The following is a 10,122-nucleotide window of genomic DNA, read 5'->3' as shown; positions in this document are numbered from 1 at the left end:
AGGTGGAAAAGCGTTTCCTAGAGGCAGATACTTGAAATTTAGATTGATAGAGAGTGTCTTTAGCAGCGGATACAGAGGGAGTGGAGGGAGTGAAAGGATGATAGGTCCTCCGGAAGTTTAGTTTTCCTCCATTTGTGCTCAGCTGCTCACAGCCCTGCTCTGTATGCTCGCAATGATTCACTCAGACACGGAGCAGGAGGGGACAGTGCGAGTCATAGAAAGGGTGGAGAGTAGGGTCGAAGAGGCAGAAACAGGAGACAGAAGGGAGAAGGATTTAGCAGAATGGAGAGATAGGATACAGGAGGAGAGAGTAGTGGGAGAGATCATCTTGGTAGGTACTGAGTGGCTAGGGTTGGAGGAAAGAGAGACAGAAAAGCAAACAAACAAAGTAGTGATCAGAGACCTGGAGAGGGGTGTTGCAGTGAGATTAGTAGGCAAACAGCCTCTAGTAAAGATGAGGTCAAGTGTTGCCTGCCTTGTGAGTTGGAGGGCATTGGGAAAGGGTGAGGTGAAAAGAGGCAAGGAGGAGAAATAAATGAATCGAAGGCAGACATCATGAGATTGAAGTCGCCTTGAGCTTATCAAGGGTGTGGTAAGTATAATTGTAACTTGGGGACCATTATGTAAGTGGTTAAATAATTATAGCCAGTTATAATTGTAATGGCTTAGCAGATACAAATAGCAATTTTAAATAGCTGAAAGAAACATAATATAATATATATATTGTTTACAGGAAACTGTAAACAATAGATAGAATATAGATGAGGTTGGGTGGAAAAAGGACTGGGAGGGAGAAATATATTTTTGTCATGGGCATAGAAACTCAGAAGGGGTGATTATATTAATGAATACACATTTTGATCTGATTGTGCAAACAAATTCGCAAGGAATATGGATTATTTTAAATATTCTATTGCACCAAAAACAGATCTGGCTAAATAACTTCTTATGGAATAGGGGACGCTTGCGTCCCACTTTGAAAGAAAACAGGGAAAATGCAGCGCGGCAAATTCAAATAATGATATAAAATCAAACATTCTTTAAATCACACATGTAAGATACTCAATTAAAGCTACACTTGTTGAGAATCCAGCCAACATGTCAGATTTTTAAAAGCTTTTCGGCGAAAGCATAAGAAGCTATTATCTGATGATAGCACAATGTCAATTAAGAGGGTAGCATATTTCAACCCTGCAGGCGCTACACAAAACGCTGAAATAAAATATAAAACATGCATTACCTTTGACGAGCTTCTTTTGTTGGCACTCCAATATGTCCCATAAACATCACAATTGGTCCTTTTGTTCGATTAATTCCGTCCATATACTGTATATCCAAATGTATATCCATTTATTTGACGCGTTTGATCCAGAAAAAAACAGCTGCCAAAAAACACAACGTCACTACAAAACATTTCAAAAGTTGCCTATAATTTAAACTTTGCCAAAATATTTCACACTACTTTTGTAATACAACTTTGGGTATTTTTAAACGTTAATAATCAATCAAATTGTAGACGGGGCTATCTGTGTTCAATACAGCAAGTAAACAAACCATGCTCCTTTTTACGTCTTGCGCAACTCTCAATAGTGTAACGTTGTTCCAGGATGTCCTTCTTCTTCGTTGCACAAATGAATAATCTCAACCAAATTCCAAAGACTGGTGACATCCAGTGGAAGTGGTAGGAACTGAAAACAGGTTCCTATGAAATATCCCTTGGCAAAGACAACTCAGGGAACAGTCAGAGGCACAAAAAAAAATTAATCTGAACAGTTAGTCCTCTGGGTTTTGCCTGCTACATAAGTTCTGTTATACTCATAGACATGATTCAAACAGTTTTAGAAACTTCAGTGTTTTCTATCCACATCTACTAATAATATGCATATCTTATATTCCTGGCATGAGAGGCAGGAAGTTGAAATTGGGCACGCTATTTATCCAAAAGTGAAAATGCTGCCCCCTATACCTTATAGGGGCCAAATAACGATGATCCACACGTCTTTGAAAATATATATAATAACGTATTTACCTCACAAGCATTGAAATAATCTATTTGTCACATGGAATGACGCTGGAGAGACGAACGGAGTCAAACATGTAATAATACGCAGGTACGGGGAGTCAAACATTTAATAAGGAACGGACATGGAAACGATACAGGAACAGTGTCAGCATACAAAAAAACAAAGACAAAAAACAATCAATGCAGAAGCGGGGAACAGAGCTGGGGAACTGACAAATTTAGGGGAGGTAATAACAGGTGATGAGTGAGTTCAGGTGAGTCCAATATCGCTGACACGCGTGACGAGTTAATTAAGGCAGGTGTGCGTAATGGATGATAGGAGTGCGTGATGCGGGGGGGGGGGGGGGGCAGACGTGACACAATGACACTATTATTATGGTGGGAGATTATAATACGGTTTTAAGTACCTCAATGGATGGTACAGGAAATCACTCTTCAAATTATCACCCTCAAGCACTTAAGGAGTTCACAAAGACAATGGATACATTAGAACTATTGGATATATGGAGGTTGAAAACCCCTGACCTAGTGAAATATATCCGTCTTGATATATATATATATATATATACAGTGGGGAAACAAGTATTTAGTCAGCCACCAATTGTGCAAGTTCTCCCACTTAAAAAGATGAGAGAGGCCAGAAATTTTCATCATAGGTACACTTCAACTATGACAGACAAAATGAGGGAAAAAAATCCGACCTAGTGAAATATATCCGTCTTGATATATATATATATATATATACAGTGCCTTGCGAAAGTATTCGGCCCCCTTGAACTTTGCGACCTTTTGCCACATTTCAGGCTTCAGACATAAAGATATAAAACTGTATTTTTTTGTGAAGAATCAACAACAAGTGGGACACAATCATGAAGTGGAACGACATTTATTGGATATTTCAAACTTTTTTAACAAATCAAAAACTGAAAAATTGGGCGTGCAAAATTATTCAGCCCCTTTACTTTCAGTGCAGCAAACTCTCTCCAGAAGTTCAGTGAGGATCTCTGAATGATCCAATGTTGACCTAAATGACTAATGATGATGATAAATACAATCCACCTGTGTGTAATCAAGTCTCCGTATAAATGCACCTGCACTGTGATAGTCTCAGAGGTCCGTTAAAAGTGCAGAGAGCATCATGAAGAACAAGAAACACACCAGGCAGGTCCGAGATACTGTTGTGAAGAAGTTTAAAGCCGGATTTGGATACAAAAAGATTTCCCAAGCTTTAAACATCCCAAGGAGCACTGTGCAAGCGATAATATTGAAATGGAAGGAGTATCAGACCACTGCAAATCTACCAAGACCTGGCCGTCCCTCTAAACTTTCAGCTCATACAAGGAGAAGACTGATCAGAGATGCAGCCAAGAGGCCCATGATCACTCTGGATGAACTGCAGAGATCTACAGCTGAGGTGGGAGACTCTGTCCATAGGACAACAATCAGTCGTATATTGCACAAATCTGGCCTTTATGGAAGAGTGGCAAGAAGAAAGCCATTTCTTAAAGATATCCATAAAAAGTGTTGTTTAAAGTTTGCCACAAGCCACCTGGAAGACACACCAAACATGTGGAAGAAGGTGCTCTGGTCAGATGAAACCAAAATTGAACCTTTTGGCAACAATGCAAAACGTTACGTTTGGCGTAAAAGCAACACAGCTCATCACCCTGAACACACCATCCCCACTGTCAAACATGGTGGTGGCAGCATCATGGTTTGGGCCTGCTTTTCTTCAGCAGGGACAGGGAAGATGGTTAAAATTGATGGGGAGATGAATGGAGCCAAATACAGGACCATTCTGGAAGAAAACCTGATGGAGTCTGCAAAAGACCTGAGACTGGGACGGAGATTTGTCTTCCAACAAGACAATGATCCAAAACATAAAGCAAAATCTACAATGGAATGGTTCAAAATTAAACATCAGGTGTCAGGTGTTAGAATGGCCAAGTCAAAGTCCAGACCTGAATCGAGAATCTGTGGAAAGAACTGAAAACTGCTGTTCACAAATGCTCTCCATCCAACCTCACTGAGCTCGAGCTGTTTTGCAAGGAGGAATGGGAAAAAATTTCAGTCTCTCGATGTGCAATACTCATAGAGACATACCCCAAGCGACTTACAGCTGTAATCGCAGCAAAAGGTGGCGCTACAAAGTATTAACTTAAGGGGGCTGAATAATTTTGCACACCCAATTTTTCAGTTTTTGATTTGTTAAAAAAGTTTGAAATATCCAATAAATGTCGTTCCACTTCATGATTGTGTCCCACTTGTTGTTGATTCTTCACAAAAAAATACAGTTTTATATCTTTATGTTTGAAGCCTGAAATGTGGCAAAAGGTTGCAAAGTTCAAGGGGGCCGAATACTTTCACAAAGCACTTTATTTACTTTAATTTTGGTGAATCTCTTATACAATGGCTTAAAGTTATGTACAGCAACCCCAGATGTAAAATAGTAAATAATGGTTACTTCTCAGTATTAAGCGGCGTAAGAGGAGTAAAACAAGGCTGTCCATTGTCTCCAAAGCTATTTATTATGGCCATTGAAATGCTAGGTATTAAAATTAGTGCAACAAGAACATCAAGGTGTTAGAAATCCAGAGGATAAAAACAAGTGTCAATGTAAGCTGATGTCACTAGTTTTTTCTTAAGTCTGCAATCTGGATCCCTGCACAGTCTCATTTGAAGATCTTGATCACTCTTCTAGCCTCTTGATTAAAACCGTATTATGACAAGTGTACCATATTGCATACTGGATCGTTTAAAAAATATACAGTGTTCACACGACCTTGTAGTTTACCAATAAAAGGGATGGATGGTGAAGTAGACATACTTGGTATTCACATCCCAAAAAATATAAATTAACTTACCACAATTAATTTCAATATAATTTAAATATAAAGTAGAAGATTACGCAACCATGGAGAGGTAAATACTTGTCTATTCATGGAAAAATTACATTGATTAACTACTTGATCATATCACAGTTTACTTACTTACTAATTGCACTGCCTACTGTTATGACTTCTATGAATGGTGAGTGGATGAGTCAAGCGCAGAGAGCAGGTAATTCCGTACGTGGATCTTTTATTCCAAGACAGCGGAGACACGGACATGCAAAACACAAAGGCGCATGAAACAACCCGTCCAAAATACACAGGACTAAAACTGTCCGGAAAAATAGAGATCACACTAATATACTAACACCAATAAACAGAGAACAAGCCCGCACAATACCCAGCGGGCCTAGTGCCCTTAAATAGCCTACAAACCAAACTAACTCCAAACAGATGTAACCAATTAGACCCAACTAGCCAATTACGCACGGCGTTAACGCGGTCACACTCCATCACCACCCCCGCAGTGGAAATGCGATAACCCAGGAAGGAAACGGCTTGTTTGGAGAACACACATTTCTCAGCCTTGACGTATAGGTCATGCTCCAGCAGTCGCCCAAGGACCTTGCGCACCAGGGAGACATGCGCGGGGCGTGTGGCAGAATAAATTAAGATGTCATCAATATAGACTACCACACCCTGCCCGTGCAAGTCCCTGAGAATCTCATCTACAAAAGATTGGAAGACGGCTGGAGCATTCTTCAACCCATACGGCATGACGAGGTATTCATAGTGGCCTGATGTGGTACTAAACGCTGTTTTCCACTCGCCTCCTCCCCAAATACGCACCAGATTATACGCGCTCCTGAGGTCCAGTTTTGTGAAGAAACGCACTCCGTGGAATGATTCCACCGCCGTAGCGATGAGAGGTAGCGGATAACTAAATCCCACTGTGATCGAATTGAGACCTCGATAATCAATGCACGGATGCAGTCCTCCCTCCTTTTTCCTCACAAAAAAGAAACTTGAGGAGACGGGTGACATGGAGGGCCGAATGTACCCCTGTCTCAGAGCTTCCGTGACATACTGTATGTCTCCATAGCCAACGTCTCCTCCTTTTGACAATGTGTACACGTGACTCCGGGGAAGTGCAGCGTTCTCCTGGAGGTTTATCACGCAATCCCACCATCGATGGGGTGGTAATTTGGTCACCTTTTTCTTACTAAAAGCGATAGCCAAATCGGCATATTCTGGGGGAATGCGCACGGTGGAAACCTGGTCTGGACTCTCCACCGTCGTGGCACCGATGGAAACTCCTATACACCTACCTGAACACTCGTCTGACCACCCCTGAAGAGCCCCCTGTTTCCAGGAAATGAGGGGATTGTGAATAGCCAGCCAGGGAACCCCCAACACCACTGGAAACCCAGGTGAATCAATAAGGTAGAAACTGATCTGCTCCATATGATCCCCCTGCGTTACCATGTCCAGCGGAATCGTGGCCTCCCTGACCAGCCCTGACCCTAACGGTTGGCTATCTAAGGAGTGCACGGGGACAGGTGGGTCTATCTGCACTAACGGAATACCCAATTTACGGGCGAGTCCGTGATCCATAAAACTCCCAGCTTCGCCTGAATCGACTAGCACCTTATGCTGGAGAGAGGGGAAAAACACAGGGAAAAAAATATACAAAAACATGTGACCAACAGGGAGCTCTGGGTGAGTTTGGTGCCTACTCACCTGGGGTGGCCGAGAAGTGTTCCGCCTGCCAGCTCGACTTCCAGAGGGACTCCTCCAGCACCGGTCCGAAGTGTGTCCTCTCCGGCCACAGTAGGCGCAGGAAGAGCCTCCTCCTCCGGTCTCCCTAGATGCAGCTCCTCCCAACACCATCGGAGTTGGAGTGGGAGGGCTGGAAGGTGGAATTGACAGGACCCCTTCTGAACGCCCGCGGGCAGCTAGCAGGTTGTCCAGTCGAATTGACATGTCTATCAGTTCATCAAGGGATAGTGTGGTGTCCCGACAAGCTAGCTCCCGGCGGACGTCCTCCCGGAGGCTGCAACGGTAATGGTCCATCAGGGCCCTGTCATTCCACCCAGCACGAGCAGCCAGGGACCTGAACTCCAACGCAAAGTCCTGCGCACTCCTCGTCTCCTGTCTGAGGTGGAACAGTCGCTCACCCGCTGCTTTGCCCCCTGGTGGGTGGTCAAACACAGCTCGAAAACGGCGGGTGAACTCCGGGTAGTGGTCCCGAGCCGAGTCTGGGCTGTTCCAGACAGAGTTGGCCCAGTCCAGGGCCCTACCCGACAAACAGGAGACGAGGAGGCTCACAGGATGCACGGTAGCCAGGTAGAGCTCGAGCTGGAGCAAAAATCCCTGGCACCCAGCCGCCGCTCCATCGTACTCCTTCGGGGGGGAGAGATGCAATGTGCTGGACCCAGACGACGACGTAGATGGAGTGGGTGGCGTTGTCTGTGGGGGAGCTGGGGTAGACGTCGGTAGACCATTCCTCTCCCATCGCTCCATCCTTTCCTTCATCTGGTCCATCGCTGAACCGATCCGATGGAGGACAGCTGTATGATGATGGACGCGCTCTTCCATAGTTGGGAGAGGGGTGGTCGCTGCTCCTGCTGACTCCATTCAGTGGTGCGGGCTTCTGTTATTGACTTCTATGAATGGTGAGTGGAGGAGTCAAGCGCAGAGAGCAGGTAATTCCGTACGTGGATCTTTTATTCCAAAGACAGCGGAGACACGGACATGCAAAACACAACGGCGCATGAAACAACCCGTCCAAAATACACAGGACTAAAACTGTCCGGAAAAATAGAGATCACACTAATACACCAACACCAATAAACAGAGAACAAGCCCGCACAATACCAAGCGAGCCTAGTGTCCTTAAATAGCCTACAAACAAAACTAACTCAAAACAGATGTAACCAATTAGACCCAACTAACGGAAATAAAAGGAAAGGGAATCGATGGCAGCTAATAGGACGACGACCGCCGAGCGCCCCCCGAACAGGAAGAGGCACCATCTTCGGCGGGATTCGTGACACCTACTCCAGACTCATTTAAATCATATGAGCAAAATGTTTTTCATTTTATTTGGAATGCTAAGCCAGGCAAAATTAAATGTGACTATTTATAATGAACATGGGTTTGGGGGGTCTAAAATTATGAAATTTTAAAGCTTTAAATCTCTCACTAAAAGATTCACTCGTACACAAATTATACTTAATCTACTAAAGAACCATTTTGGGTTGAAGAAAGGCTCATCCTTTGTTCAAAAATGGCCTTTTTGCCTTCATACAGATTACAACTTCTCTTTTCCAACTAATTGATCATTAAATTAAGTATTGCCCTTTCTTAAACACGCCATACAAAGCTGGTTACAATTTCAGTTTTATCCTCCAGAAAAGATAGAACAAATATTACAACAAATGTTATGGTTAAACTCAAATATACTGATTGTTTAAAAAAAACATTCTTTATGGGATTTTTTTATTTTATTGATTTATATTTGTTAATGATATTACGAATAGAAACGGAGGAGTTACATACGCAGCTATGGAAAATATATTGGAATATCTGCTCAATACAAATTTACAACCAACTGATTGCAGCACTACCACAAAAATGGAGGAGGGAAGTGGAAAGAGAGAAGGTAGGGAACTTGTTTAAAAAGATACAAATTGGCTGAATAGAACTGGCATAAATAGAAAAATACACCAGTTTCATTTGAGGACAAAAATGTTGACAGCTGCACCATACAGGTTGCAAAATTAATGGAAAGAGATTTGCGATGTACCAATTCCATGGCACATGGTTTATGAACTGGTATAAAAAAAACTACACTTGATTCAACACTTGAATGATTCTGATTCATGCTGCTACAATCCAGCTGGCTCCACTGTGAGGGAACGAGAGAACAAACGATGGAGAGGACCTTAGTGTTTTCCAGGGTCAATATTCGGTCGCGCTCTTCTTCCAAACCCAGTTGCTGTGGAGTGATCCATGTTCTCTGGAGGTGGTCTGGATCCAACAGTTTTTCAATTTAAAATATGTAAAATTCTTCCCACCAACAGAATGCTATATATTGGCATACAACAATCTCAGCTCTGTAGATTTTGTTGAAAAGAGACAGTATCAATAGATAATTTATTCTGGTATTTATTATGGTAGCTTTTTTCTGGTCACAGGTTCAGGAATGGTAAAAAAAAATTAAACAATCACAACATGCACTTAAAATTAACCTTATAAATAGCAGTGTTGGGCGATTTGGAAAGCCATAGTCAGTCAATAAATAATGTGATAATACTCGTAGGAAAGGTTTTCATCGTCAGCTCACAATCTGTGGATAATATATGATTAGAAAGGTCAATTCATTATGTAAAACATCACAACACAATTGAAAAATATATGGCACATGGAAACTGAACGAGGGTGTTCTATGGTGATAGGTGGGACGGGCTGAGAGAAGTGGGATTAAAGGGCTGAGGTCTATGGTGATAGGTGGGATGGGCTGAGAGTTGGGATTAAAGAGCTCATGTTTGGTAATGTATTATTGTTATGTGATTGCTTGTGGACAGATGTCTTTTATACTGATAACAAGTTCAAACAGGTGCCATTAATACAGGTAATGAGTGGAGGACAGAGGAGCCTCTTAAAGAAGAAGTTACAGGTCTGTGAGAGCCAGAAATCTTGCTTGTTTGTAGGTGACCAAATACTTATTTTCCACCATAATTTGCAAATAAATTCATTAAAAATCCTACAATGTGATTTTCTGGATATTTTTCCCTCATTTTGTCTGTCATAGTTGAAGTGTACCTATGATGAAAATTACAGGCCTCTCTCATCTTTTTAAGTGAGAGAACTTTCACAATTGGTGGCTGACTAAATACTTTTTTGCCCCACTATAAAAGTACCATGTATGTAAAATGCATGTACAGTATATGCAGCAAAAAAAAGCTGTTAAAAACTAAAAGATATTTGTCCTCCGAAGAGGGGAGGTGGTGGAGGTGTGTTAAGCGCATTGAGGAACTCTCCAAGGGCACCTGGTGTGCGATCGATGACAACATTGTTAAGCTTGAGTAAACAAGTGACAGTACGGAATTTAAATGAGCAGATGGACAGGTGAGAGAGGTAGAATAGAGAATCTCCAGTTAGGAGAAATGAGTAGCCCTGTGCCACCACGACAATCAGATGCTCTTGGACTATGAGAGAAAACATAGTCAGATGAAGAGAGCAGCTGGAGTAGTAGTCTTCTGT

Source organism: Oncorhynchus mykiss, chromosome 3, assembly GCF_013265735.2.
Source record: "Oncorhynchus mykiss isolate Arlee chromosome 3, USDA_OmykA_1.1, whole genome shotgun sequence".
Lineage (NCBI taxonomy): Eukaryota > Metazoa > Chordata > Actinopteri > Salmoniformes > Salmonidae > Oncorhynchus > Oncorhynchus mykiss.
The sequence above is the reverse complement of the archived record's forward strand: the minus strand, read 5'-3'. Positions refer to the sequence as shown.